Below are 12,920 nucleotides of genomic sequence, written 5' to 3'. Positions count from 1 at the left end.
GCTGCACAGTGCTGAGAAACCAGAAGAGGTTGAGAGGCACTGATGAGGCTGGCAGAAAGCTGCAGTTAGAGCCATGAGTCCCCAAAGAGCAACAACAAAACAAACACGGTGCGACTAGGGAGAGTTGGGAATGGCGCAAGTCACTCTGCTGTCTACATGTGACAAGAGCACCCTCAGAAGTAGAGAACTGCCCTGATTTAAATGAAAAATAAGGTTCAGACTGCTGGTCCCACACTTCAGGTGCTTGTACTGTACAGTCAATTACATCATTATTATGAGATTACATGCTTAAGTTTTTTTTTTAAGTCATCATAGAAAGAGTGCTTTAAAATTTCCATATACTGGTAATAATTTTTCAGTTTTCTCAAAAATTAAGCTGTGAAAGGGAGAAAGAACATGGTTCATTGGAGAAAGTACCCAGATCATGTGGACGGGACATTGAAGGATTGCTGACAGAATGCGCAGTGTTCCTCTCTACTTTGCTAGGGAGAAAAGATAATCGTATCTAAAGGGAAATGGGAGAAGAGAGAGAACTGGGTGACTGGAGGCTCTGTGTTGGAGAGACAAAAAAAAAAAAAAAGACAGTTCCATAGAAGCATTCATGGAATGATTCCATTAATTTTGAAGGGCATGAGCTGATAGACATTGATTGTACTGGCTTGTGTGTGTATTACACAAATGAACCCAAAGGGGACAGATAATGCTTCAGGGTCACCACCTGTCATATGCCAGTACCTTGCATTTCAGAAAGGGTTAAGAATGGCTGACTTAGTCCTTAGAGTACCTGAGTGGGAGTCAATAGGCTTGAACACCATTCTTTCAGATCTGACTCATTGTGGGCAACATTAATTTCCTACTTACAGAAACCACTCTCCGACACACGATAGATCCTATTTATTCAATTTACCACCTACAATATCTGTCAGATGTTACTGAGGTCCAGAGGCTCTGCAAATACTAGGCTTCCCCCACTGACTTGGAAAAGCTATGCTTTTTCAATTATGCTCTTAAAATGGCAGCATTCAGTGTTTCTTTCAATCACATTAAATTAATAGTCGACAGGTCATGAATTGTTAAAAAGACTTAAAAGTGCTGAAGGGGGAAGAAAACTGTATCAAAGTAGGTCAGTCCGCCCAGTGACAATCTTACCACAAGACAGTCCCATATCAGCCAATCCCCTCTCTCAGCCAAGGCCACAACAATTCATTAGCCTGGTTCAAAAGCATGTATTCAATGCCTTCTTAGCTCTCTGGGGTTTTCAGAATCTCAATGACCCAGCCAGCCCTCAAGAGATTGATTACACCAGAAGACAGAAAATGATTTTGAAGCTGCATTTCCTTCACATATAAGACTACGCAGTGGGAGAAAGGTAAATAAACATTACACAAATTCCTTTCTTTACCTTCACTTTCCTGCAGCTCCTCCAGCTTAAATTGTAAGAGTAAGGACTATAGTTTTTCTTGTCTAGCCAACACTTACTTTAAAATTCAACACAGCTATATTGTACTTTGTACCAAGGTACCTCTTGATACTATTACAGAATGAGAGTTTTTTTTTCTTTTCTTTTTCTTTTTTTTTTTTTTTGACAAGTCCACATTTAAAGGATGCAAGATAAATTGAGGACAATATTTACACATCTGCCAAGGGCCATCTGTCTCTTTAACAAGATGGTTACAGTATTCTACTATTTTTCCCTTTCTTTTCATCCCTTCTTCTTGTTGTGATGTTATTTGTGCAATAAACAAAAACCAGGAGAAAAGCCTAAAAAGTAGCTGGTCTTTTCTTAACCCATTTTTTAAGTAATAAATTCAAAAAGAGCTAAATCACCATAAGCCAGACAGACAGAAAATCCTGCCAAGGTGGCGGCCTTCCTCTCCCCAGCACACTGCTACACTAGATACTAAGATGGAAGGATGAGGGTCTTCCTCCCACGTGGCAAAATGGGACTGGACAATGAGATCGGTGGCCAGCCTCCTACACACCTCAAACACATCCCAGTTCTGTCTTCCCTTCTGATTACTCAGTAGACTGATGGGAACTTTGGTGAGCAGAGCACTGGAAGAGGGACTCTGGCCGTTGTAAAGAACTGAATGAGAGTACAACCCTCCCAGGCCACTGCAGAAGCATAAGAATGACAGACAATTCTCAGCAGTGGTCTCTCTCTGCTCCAGTATATTCTTTACATGACCACGCTGACCTTCCTTCTTGTAATGGACATTTGTTGGTTTGGGACCCGGCCTTTAAGTACTGTTTGCAGCCACAAGCCTGTCTTCACTTAGAAATTCACTCCTCCCCTGCTTTCATTCAATGTGGTTTGGTTGGGGCCGACCCCTCTATAAGTTGGGAAAGGGGGACTGTAAATTTAAACGAGGATTAAGGCACTTGGCACAATGCATTCTTCCAGTAACAAATACTGATCCTGAGGTGTGCATATATACCAAGCCAGGCGGTCCCAGCCTTCTAGATTTAATTCAAGGATAGTTATTGGAATCACTGCGAAAGCTAACGACCTCTTTTCCCCTAGACCTCGGTCTTGGAAGACGTGGGCCTGGAGCTCATGCACCATCCCATCACCATGAGAGGAAAGCCTGCCTGAGAAAGGAGGCTACACCTAGGACGCAAAGCAGAGAGACACAGGAAGAAGCCAGTTCTATCACTTGCGCTGCTGGATCAAGCCAGGCCTAAAGATGGCTCTATGCCTGGGCTTTCCAGTTAAGCCTATTTGGATGGCTTTCTCTCGTGGGTAACACCGAGTCCTAATAGAGATATTTCCAATGCCACTGATTTCCAGATATTACCGCTTATGCTCAAAAACTATCAATAGTTTCCTACTGCCTATAGGATAAAGTTGAAATTCCTTAGCCTGGCACCCAGACCATCCATAAGATGGCCTCAACTGACTTCTCCACCTTTATTTTGAATTGCTACCTTAAATGTAACCCTTTTTCTGTCAAGCTGTACGCTCTGTTTCCTGCATATTCACCTTTGAAAAAAAGTTTAGTTTTTCTAAGAAATATTGTCTCACCCACCGCAGGTCCCAGTGATCTCGTCTCTGAATTTCCATCACACCCACCATCTTGAGCTTTGCTCTGACACTCGTCATAAGCTACCTGACTGCTCTCATTCCTTAACCATTATTTAATGGGCATTAGAGGTACTGAGGAGACGTGATAGGTGCCTCAAGAAACTTGCAGACTAATAGGCAAATCAATGGCCAAATATTTATGCAAAGAGTATTATATAATTACGACAAGCAGTAAGAAAAATAAAAGGCCAAGTTTTCATCAGAAGCCATAGTAGGTATAAACTAAAAATAAGATCATAAGCCCCTCAGCCGACTGAATGGACCCCTCTCTTGGCCACTTGGACCCCAGAGAAACCTTAAAAACTGCATTCCCAGTCATGGCCCAGTGGAAGGTCAGACATGCCTCATTATACTTCCTTCCTTTTGCAGTTTAAACACAACAAGGCACCAGCCCTAATATGAAAATAGAGATCATATGACTGACAGAATGGACCATTTGTAGCAATCAGATACTAAATTATAAACAGGACCTAAGGCCACACCAGGCAAGGGTTAAGTCACATATCCTACACTTAAAGGATAAACTCTGTTCTAGCTGCCACAAGATTTTTCTTTTCCTCCAGAAGCTAAACAAGTGCAGGCCTGGAGATAAGCAGTACTGAAACAATGGCAGCTCATCCACTGCCAGATGCTGACCTACTGACCCCCTGCTCCACAAGTTGTAACTACAGCTTTGATTGGACAGGAAACTGATTTCAGTAACTTTCTGCTTAAGAAAACCACTGACCATGCACTGGCTCTGGCCGGTTTACAGAGGCTATGCACTTGAGTGCCTTTGCATCCTGAAAAGACCTTTTGACATATGGGGCCTAACTGTAATATATTTAAATGTTAAGTCTTCACCCCAAAGTGAACATGGGTTGTACGTAACATGCATGTTTATTCAGTATGCAGGTGTTAGGACCACCTTCGTGAATATTCTTAGTTCCTCCTGTAACCTGTTGAATATGTATACTTGGCCAACCCACTAAGCTTATACTCCTGTCTTACCCCTTTCTCCCTCAAAGTGCCTGCCTTTTAGGCTCTGTCAGAGGCTATGCTTCCCAGCCTGTCAGGATGGCCACTGTACAGGCTGTAACCCTTTATAGGAAATAAAATCTCCTTTTGAAATTTATAAAGTGCATAATTTTAAAGTTAGCATAAGGAAACTTAATCTAAATTATAGGGGGCAGGAAGGCCTCCCTGAAAGAGTAATCATCAATGCACAAAGAAACGGCCAGTGTGGACCGGGCGTGGTGGTTCATGCCTGTAATCCCAGCACTTTGGGAGGCCGAGGCGGGCAGATCACGAGGTCAGGAGATCGAGACCATCCTGGCCAACATGGTGAAAACCCGCCTCTACTAAAACTACAAAAAAATTAGCTGGGCATGGTGGTGGGCACCTGCAGTCCCAGCTACTCGGGAGGCTGAGGTGGGAGAATGGCGTGAACCCAGGAGGCGGAACTTGCAGCGAGCAGAGATCATACCACTGCACTCCAGCCTGGGCGACACAGCGAGACTCCGTCTCAAACAAAAACAAAAATCCTGATTACTTTGCCAAGAGAGAACAGTGGAAGAAACTGCGGAGGGAAAGCTGGGAACGAGAGGTTAAGCAGCTGCAGGAGGAAACGCCACCTGGTGGTCCTTTAACTGAAGCTTTGCCCCCTGCCCGAAAGGAAGGTGATTTACCCCCACTGTGGTGGCATATTGTGACCAGACCCCGGGAGCGGCCCACATAGAGAGAGAGACCCCTCATCTTTCATACTTGCAAGTGAAATATGTTACACAACATGCACTAATAAAAAATCAATGAAATGAAAAAAAACAAAAACAAACAAAAAGAAACAGCCAGTGTGGCTGGAAGGGGAGTGATGGCAGCTGGGGACAGAGAAGCCAGTAGAGGCAAAGTATATTGACTGTCAGAGGGCTTGGGAATAACTGAACTTTAATCCTATCAGCAAAGGCACTGGGGGATTTTCAGCAGGGAAGTGGCCTGATCTTTTTGTACCTAAAAAGATCACTCTTGTTGCCATGTGGAAAATGGATTACAGGAGAGTTGAGACAGACAGCTATTACTGTTGTAAATAAAAATTTTTTTAAAAAAATTCTAAGCCCCCAACCAATTGAATGGACCCCTCCTCCCAGCCGAGAGCATTCCTAAGCTAACCTGAAAAACTAGGTCAGGCCATTATGGGAAGTAGGGGGTCAGACACACCTCATTATACCATCCTCCCTTTGGAATTCGGAATAGGCTGACCAGCATTTAACATTAAAACAAACCTTAAGACTGACGAAAAAAGCCAGGCGCAGTGGCTCACACCTGTAATCCTAGTGCTTTGAGAGGCTGAGGATCACTTTGGATCACTTGATGTCAGGAGTTCGAGACCAGCCTGGCCAACATGGTGAAACCCCACCTCTACTAAAAATATAAAAAGTAGCCAGGCATGGTGGTGCACGCCTATAATCCCAGCTACTCAGGAGGCTGAAGCAGGAGAATCCCTTGAACCTGGGAGTCGGAGGTTGCAATGAACCAAGATCATGCCAGTGCTCTCCAGCCTGGGTGATGAAGCAAGACTCAGTCTCAAAAAAAAAAAAAAAAAAAAAAAAGACTGACAAAACAGATTCTTCATAGCAATAAGATACCAACATGACAGATAGAGGGCCCGAAAAGAACTCAAACTATTTTACCCCAAACTGTATTTCTTTGACTTTTTTTTTTTTTTTTTTTTGAGACGGAGTCTCGCTCTGTTGCCCAGGCTGGAGTGTACTGGCTCAATCTTGGCTCACTACGACCTCTGCCGCCTGGGTTCAAGTGATTCTCCTGCCTCAGCCTCCTGAGTAGCTGGGATTACAGGCACCCACCACAACCACGCCCAGCTAATTTTTGCATTTTTAGTACAGACTGGGTCTCGCCATGTTGGCCAGGCTGGTCTTGAACTCCTGACTTCAGGTGATCCACCCACCTCAGCCTCCCAAAGTGCTGGGATTACAGGCGTGAGCAAGTGTGCTTCATCTTCTTGGACATATTTTGAAACGGCACTTGCAAAGTTTGTCTCTACAACCCATAGATTTTCCCTTCCCTTTCCAGATCTTTTTCCTGATCCATGAGGAAATTAACTAAGAGTCTGGCACCTTTTTAAGTCTGATAAGAAGCATTTACAATCTATTCTCTCTGACACCTGCTACCCAGAAACTTCACCTGCTTAATAAAAACCTTTGTCTGTCTTAACCCCAAACACTCCATTTATTGGTTCCAGGTCTTTAGATAAACTCTTTTCAGCCAACTTCCAATCAGGAAATCTTTGAATCCACCTATGACCTGGAAGCTCCCCACCCCACCGTGCTTCAAGGCGTCCTGCCTTTCCAGATTGAACCAGTGTACATCTTACATGTATCGACTAACATCTCATATCTCCCTAAAACGTATAAAACCAAGCTGCAGCCTGACCACCTGTTCTCAGGACCTCCTGAGGCTGTGTCCCAGGCATGTCCTTAACCTTGGCAAAGCAAAATTCTAAATTGATTGAGACCTGTCTCAGGTACTTTTTGGTTTATGCAGTGGTACAGGAGACAGATGATGGTAGCTTAAACTTTGGTGATATGAGTGGGGATGGAGAGAATTGGGTGATTTCAGTTATATTTTGAAGGCAGAAACTATATGACTTAGTGATTTCCTGGATATATAGGCAGGGGAGATACGAGAGACAGGAGATCACAGGATGATGCCTGGGTCCCTGGTTTCAACCACTCCATGAAGATAGGCAACACTGGAGGTACAGCAGGCTTGGAGAGATTTGTTTCAGATAAGTTCAATGTTAAATAGTTGTAGAATAGGTGCATTTATTAAAGACAGCTGTAGATATGGGTTTGAAGTTTAAAAGTCTAGACTCTAAGTATGAATTTGGAAGTCTCTGGCATGTAGAGGGTATTTGAAGCCACAGGGGTGGATGAGTTTACTCAAGAAGAGTGTAGAGCTAAAAGATGGCCTGAGAGAACTCCACACCTGAGAGAACTCCAATTTTCAGAAGGTTTACTTGCTGGGATAGAGGCAACATGGATAAGAGGAAGATATTCCTAGCTTCCCAGATGGACTGAAACTTCTTGAGAAGAGTAACCCTGTCTCATCTCATGTTTCTTTCAAAAGACAGTACCTGGAACTTAACAGGTGTTAAGAAACATCTGTGAACTACACTGAATAGTGGCAGAGCATCAGGCTGAGAATCAGAAGTGTATTCTAAAATTTTATGATTCTGGATTAAGAGAAAAAACTTTAGTCCACATTCATAATTTAACTGGATGTGACAGGCTCTCATTAATTAAACTGGTATTTAATGGAATCTATAGGCACAAACACTGTATAAGGCTGGGAACAGAAAATAAAAAGGGGTGCAGGGAAGGAAAGAAAAGTACTTCCCATTTTATTTAGTTATTTCTCACCACGTATCTATGAGTAACAATCCTGCAGAAGACAGGTTTTACAGATATGTGATTGCTGAAGAAACTGAGGTTCACAAAGTTTCGGTTACACAGCCAATAAACAGAGGGACCAGAACTCAAACTCAAGTCGTCTTCCAAACCTGTGCTTTTCCATCTACTGCACATTGTCCTCCAGCCTCTGCTCAACAACTCACAATCTTAGAATGAAAGTTAACTAACAATACAAACTGGTCTACAATTAAACGTCAAGAGCCATGTACCATGAATGCTACAGTTTCAAGGGGTGAACAAGATGATACAGATGGCTAGGAAGATCTAGTGGACTACCTGGACCTTGAAGTAAGGAAAAGAGAATATAAGAGTCGTGGGACAGGGCAGCAAATCTCGAAGTCACACCACCAACATGAAAAGCAAAGGTAAGCCTCAGAAATTCTCCTTATATGTATGTGCCTCACTCAGGTCCTTTGAGAATATATTCCCAGAGTTAGGTGGCATGTCAGTGATGATGGATATTGGAAAGGAGCAGTTATAAAACTTAAAATCTCTTTCACGACAACTAAGGGTCTGAAAAAGCATGTAACTTTAGCTCTAAATATAGTGTTCACTGGAAGACATGACGCCAATCCCAACTAAACTAAGGGCTGTAATAAAATAAGGGAGGTTGTCTGTGAAACCTTCATTTTGTCTTAATGTAACTCTACTTGCATCAGACCCCCTACTACCTTATTTCCTGTTAATACCATGAGACCCTTGAGAGGCAGGACCATTATCATAGTCATTTTCTCATCTCTCAAAGGTTTGGCACAGTGCTTTTGATCCGTGTTAGTTATTGCATAAATGTGTTTAAAAATATTAGAAAACAAATATTATACATTTGTTCACAAAAGGAACAGTGAGCTTGTGAATGAAAACAGGAGGCAATGAGGATGCCAAGGCTTTCCCCCACTACAACAGGGATTCTATCGACCAAAAGGGGAAGAAGGGAAACAGAAGTCAAATGTTCCATGTTCCATTTTCAATATCAACAATTTCCAACCTTCCAAATTAATTAGGAAACTGAAAAACATTCTGAAGCTGCCAGAGAACTACACTTAGAGCAGCTACAAATTACTAACTCATTTTAATTCCTCTGAAGGAGTATTAAAGATGTACTCTACAGCAAGGACAAAATCAGACACCTGTCTGTACTGGGCCAATCCTATTCTCAACTCTTCCACTGATTACTGGATCTATTTGCAACAGACCTGGCCAGGGAGAGTGGGGTGACCAGAGCCCCAGAAAACAGCAAAGTTCGACCCCTTTCTTTACAAAAACTAACATATAAGGCTCAGCCTTTCATAAAGAGGTCACATTTATATCATGCTTAAAAGCATGCCAATGGCTTTCACTTTCATTATCTCATTTGATTTCCCCGCAATAATCTTATGAATAAGAAGCACTTAAAACAGTGCCCATTAAGAGTGCAATCAAAGGCCGGGCAGGAACCGGTCATCCCATTTTACAGATGAGAAATACAGGTTCAGAGAAATAAAAGTAAACGATGGAAGCTCTCTCCAGGCTTCCAGAGGAGACAGGGCTCAGTTTGCTTGTCTGTGAAATGTGAGCGTGGGTTGAGATGATTATCTCTGAGGCCTGGTGCATTCCATGACGTCCAAGAAGCTCTACAGGACCACCGCGGGCCCCAGGGCGGCAGCCGTTCCCGTATCCCAGGCCCTTTCGGGGTCCGACTTTCCCAGGCTGCTCTTGGTCCCTCCGCTCCCACCCTCCTCGCTACCCCTGCCCTCCGCCCTGCCCCGCGGGGGACGCTCTCGGCGACCGTCTCCCCTCGCCCACCTCGACGGCCAAGTTCGGGAGTGGGGAAAGGCCAGCCCCACCCTCGGTCTACGGGGCTCGCGGGCTACTTTAGGTGGGCGCGGACTGGGCTCTAGCACTGACTACGTCACTGCGCCTGCGCAAGAGTCTCTGCCACTCTTGTCCGGGTGGGAGCCCAAGCCATGGACTTCCGTTCCGGAATCAAACTCTACGGCCGCCCTTCAGGGCGCTGCGTGTTTGTTTCTAGATCTCAGTTCCGAGGCTACCCAGGGCCGGCCTTTCTCGCTAACCCTCAGGAGGAAGAGCAAGCTCCATAAGAGAAATTTAGATTGCCATTCCCAACTGCTAGTCAGGAAGCGGACTTAGCAAAATGGCAACACCTGGAAAGGCAAATGGAGTCAAAGTACCTGGGTACAAACCCTGACTCCACCACACGCTGTGTAGGTGACCTTGTCCTTTATTATAGTTTCCTTAGCTATTAATGTGAGGTTTAAATGTATAAATAGTTGTAAATCAACTGTACCAGAACAGTGCCTGGCATACAGTAAGCATTATATAAATGTAAAGTATTATCCCAAATTTTTTACTTGGCAAGCATTTTATCAATACTACTCTTGAAATAGCCTTTTTGATATTGTCAACATACAATTACAAGATTTGCCCTCTCCTCTCCCCTTAATTGCCAAGAAGTGTTCTCTCCTTTGACTGAGATTTTACCATTCCTCTCAATCTGCCCACCTCAAGGCATTTTTCCAAAGGGGGTGTCTGTCTTAGGTTGTACTTGTATATAAAAGAAACCCTATAATTTTGATGTGTTAAGAAACTGAGACGTAGTTGTCACTGTTGTCGCTCAACATTTGACTAGTGGGTGCTCTCTCAATATTTCCCTACTTAGTACAAATATTTCAATTAACAAAAAAGCCTTTCTTTCATTCCTGAATCTGTGGTCTTACTTTCCATAAAGCCTGTAGTAGATTGCAAAAACAAAACACTTTTATTCCTGTATGCATTTCCCTTTGCAACATATGTTTGCTGTATTTCTCATCAAGAGATGAAGTCTATTGCTCTACCCCCTTGAGTATGGGCTGGCTTCGTAACACGCTTTGACAAATAGAATACATCAGAAGTCCCACTGTGGAATTTCTGAACCTAGACTTCAGAGGCTTTGTAACTTCCACCTTCTTTCTTTCTTGTTGATAGGGTTACCAACCATCCTGATCTGCCCAAGACTCAGGAGTTTCCCATTATATTTTGCTGCTACAACCAGGATAGTCCCACACAAAGCAGCATGGCTGGTTACCCTACTTGCTGCCCTGAGACTGCCACCATCCTCGAGGATGATAGATCCCAAGGAGAGAGTGACCCAGTCAACATCTAGCCCCATCAGCATATTACTTATCCAGCCCAATCCAGTCACCAGATAATAGGAAATGCATGAGTTAATTCAGGTGAGACCATCAGAACAATCTAGCTGAACTTATCTCAAATTGCTGTCCTCTGTTGCAGTTTTTCTGTACGTAAAAAAATAAAATTGCTGTCCTATATAACTGTAAACAAGCAAAATGATTGTTTTTATAAGCTGCCTAGTTTTGGAGTTGTTATGTAGCAGTAGATAACTGTTAAAATACTGCAACCCTTTAACTACAGGGAAAGATGCTTAAAACCGAAGGAATAGACTCCAATTTTAAGACAATAAAGCACAGCCCTCCCTCACCACTTGTTCATTTCTTAGACTCAGAGAATATTGATTGAGTGCTTACTGTATACTAGGAATCATATGAGCTTAGCACTGCTGAACAAGACAGGTAAGTACCCTGCCCTCAAAAATCTTGTCCAGTTTGGGATACAGATGTTAAATGAATAATTATAAGTTATTCATTTAAAAATAAATGGGGCTAAATAGAAGTGGAGTGTAAAAAAAGCAAGTCTTTTTTTAAAAAAGAAGTGGCATTTAAACTCAGTTCTGAAGTAGGAGTTATCCAGGTGAAAATTGGGCTGAAGTGTGTTCCAGGCAGAGAAAGCAGCATATGGGAAAGCTGTGGACTAGGAAGGCTCTTGATGAGGAGGGACAAAGTAGCTGAAGTTCAGGAGCTGGGAAAAAAGGCAGAAAGTGAAACTAGAGATGCAGGCAGAAGCCCAATCCTGCAGAACCTTATAGGCACAATGAGGTTAAAATGCACCTATCTGGCATCCAGCTTTTCAAAATATGTCCCGCTCCATCTGCTTTTTCTTAAAGACATCTTATGAGGCAACTGTGCTATATGGAAAGATTGATAAACTAAAAGACAGAATGCTGTATTTGTTCATTTTGTGCTCTGTAACAGAATACCACAGACTGGGAAACTTATAATAAATAGAAAGGTGTTGGCTCATAGTTCTGGAGACTGGGAAGTCCAATATTAAAGTGCTGATGTCTGGCAAGGGCCTTCTTGCTGCATCAAAACGTGGTGAAAGAGCAAGGAGAGGGCGAGAGACAGCAAGAGGGTGCAAACCCACTCCCTCAATAACAAACCTACTCCCATGATAACAGCATTAGTCCATCCATGAGGGTGGATCCCTCATGACCTAAACCACCTCTTGGAAATTCCACCTCCCAATACTTTCAAAATGGCAATTAAATTTCAACATGAATTTTGAAGAAGACAAACATTTAAACCATAGAAAATCCCTAAATCCATTTCAACAAATAATTAAATTTCACCAACCTAGGTTTTCTTATCTATAAAAGGAAATAATAATCCCTATACACTACAATATATATTTCAGGCATGGGATGAGTACAAAGTGAGTTAGTATGGGAAGGAGCACTATAAAATGACAAGCATTCTATAAATATAAGGACTATGATACTGAAGTGCTGATATGCCTACACCCCATGTTTTTGGTCACATACTGTGTTTGGATCCATCTATCCCAGTAAGAATCATAGATGATTTCATTATTCCTTTTGCTGTGCCCATGGATTCTCCCCATTCCAGATGAAAAAAATTTGCCCACTTTCTTACTGAACAACAGATAATTAACACTGTAACTTGTGTTGCACTTTTTAAAGCATTGTTTAGCATTAAGTGTTTCATCATCTGATTCTGCATTCATTCAACAAATTTTTGTGCATCTACAACTGCGTCAGGCACAAACCTAGATACTGAGGATGTGATCACGAACAAGACAAAGTCCTTGCTCTCTAATGGAAGAGACAGATACAAAAACACTTCTGTAAATGTAATGTCAGGCAGTGACAAATGTTATGAGGAAACAAAAAGCTCAACAGGAAAACAGGGAGTGATGGAGTGAAATATTGTTCATTTCAAACAATGGTGTTACAAATGAACTAATTACCAAGGAAGAAAAGTTGTAGTCAGTGTCCAACGTTTAAGAGAAGCCAAGAAACTGTTATTTCAGCCCCTCTCTCATTAGTTCAACTCTTTCATACACCAAAGATATTGGTCATTTATTGTGATGTGGGGTGTTACTCTGGTAGGGTGCAAGGAGACAAGATAAAAATTATCAACTTTTCTTCAAAGGGATCACTGTATAATTGGGAACATCACGAAAATGCACAATGCTACAGAACATTAATTTTGTTTAGTGCCATGTGCAAGACAGAT

At 42.5% G+C, this 12,920-nt stretch overlaps 1 long non-coding RNA gene across 1 annotated transcript; it reads left to right on the top strand.

The window, feature by feature from the left end:
* The first annotated feature begins 9,283 nt into the window (after nt 1–9,283).
* On the top strand, nt 9,284–10,866 carry LOC135967068 (uncharacterized). Its single transcript, XR_010580913.1, has 2 exons — nt 9,284–9,406; nt 10,513–10,866. It is a non-coding gene; the product is annotated as an uncharacterized lncRNA (long non-coding RNA).
* Nucleotides 10,867–12,920: the final 2,054 nt, after the last annotated feature.

The sequence above is a fragment of the Macaca fascicularis genome, chromosome 1 (genome assembly GCF_037993035.2).
Source record: "Macaca fascicularis isolate 582-1 chromosome 1, T2T-MFA8v1.1".
NCBI classification, from domain to species: Eukaryota; Metazoa; Chordata; class Mammalia; order Primates; family Cercopithecidae; genus Macaca; species Macaca fascicularis.
The sequence above is the reverse complement of the archived record's forward strand: the minus strand, read 5'-3'. Positions and strand labels throughout refer to the sequence as shown.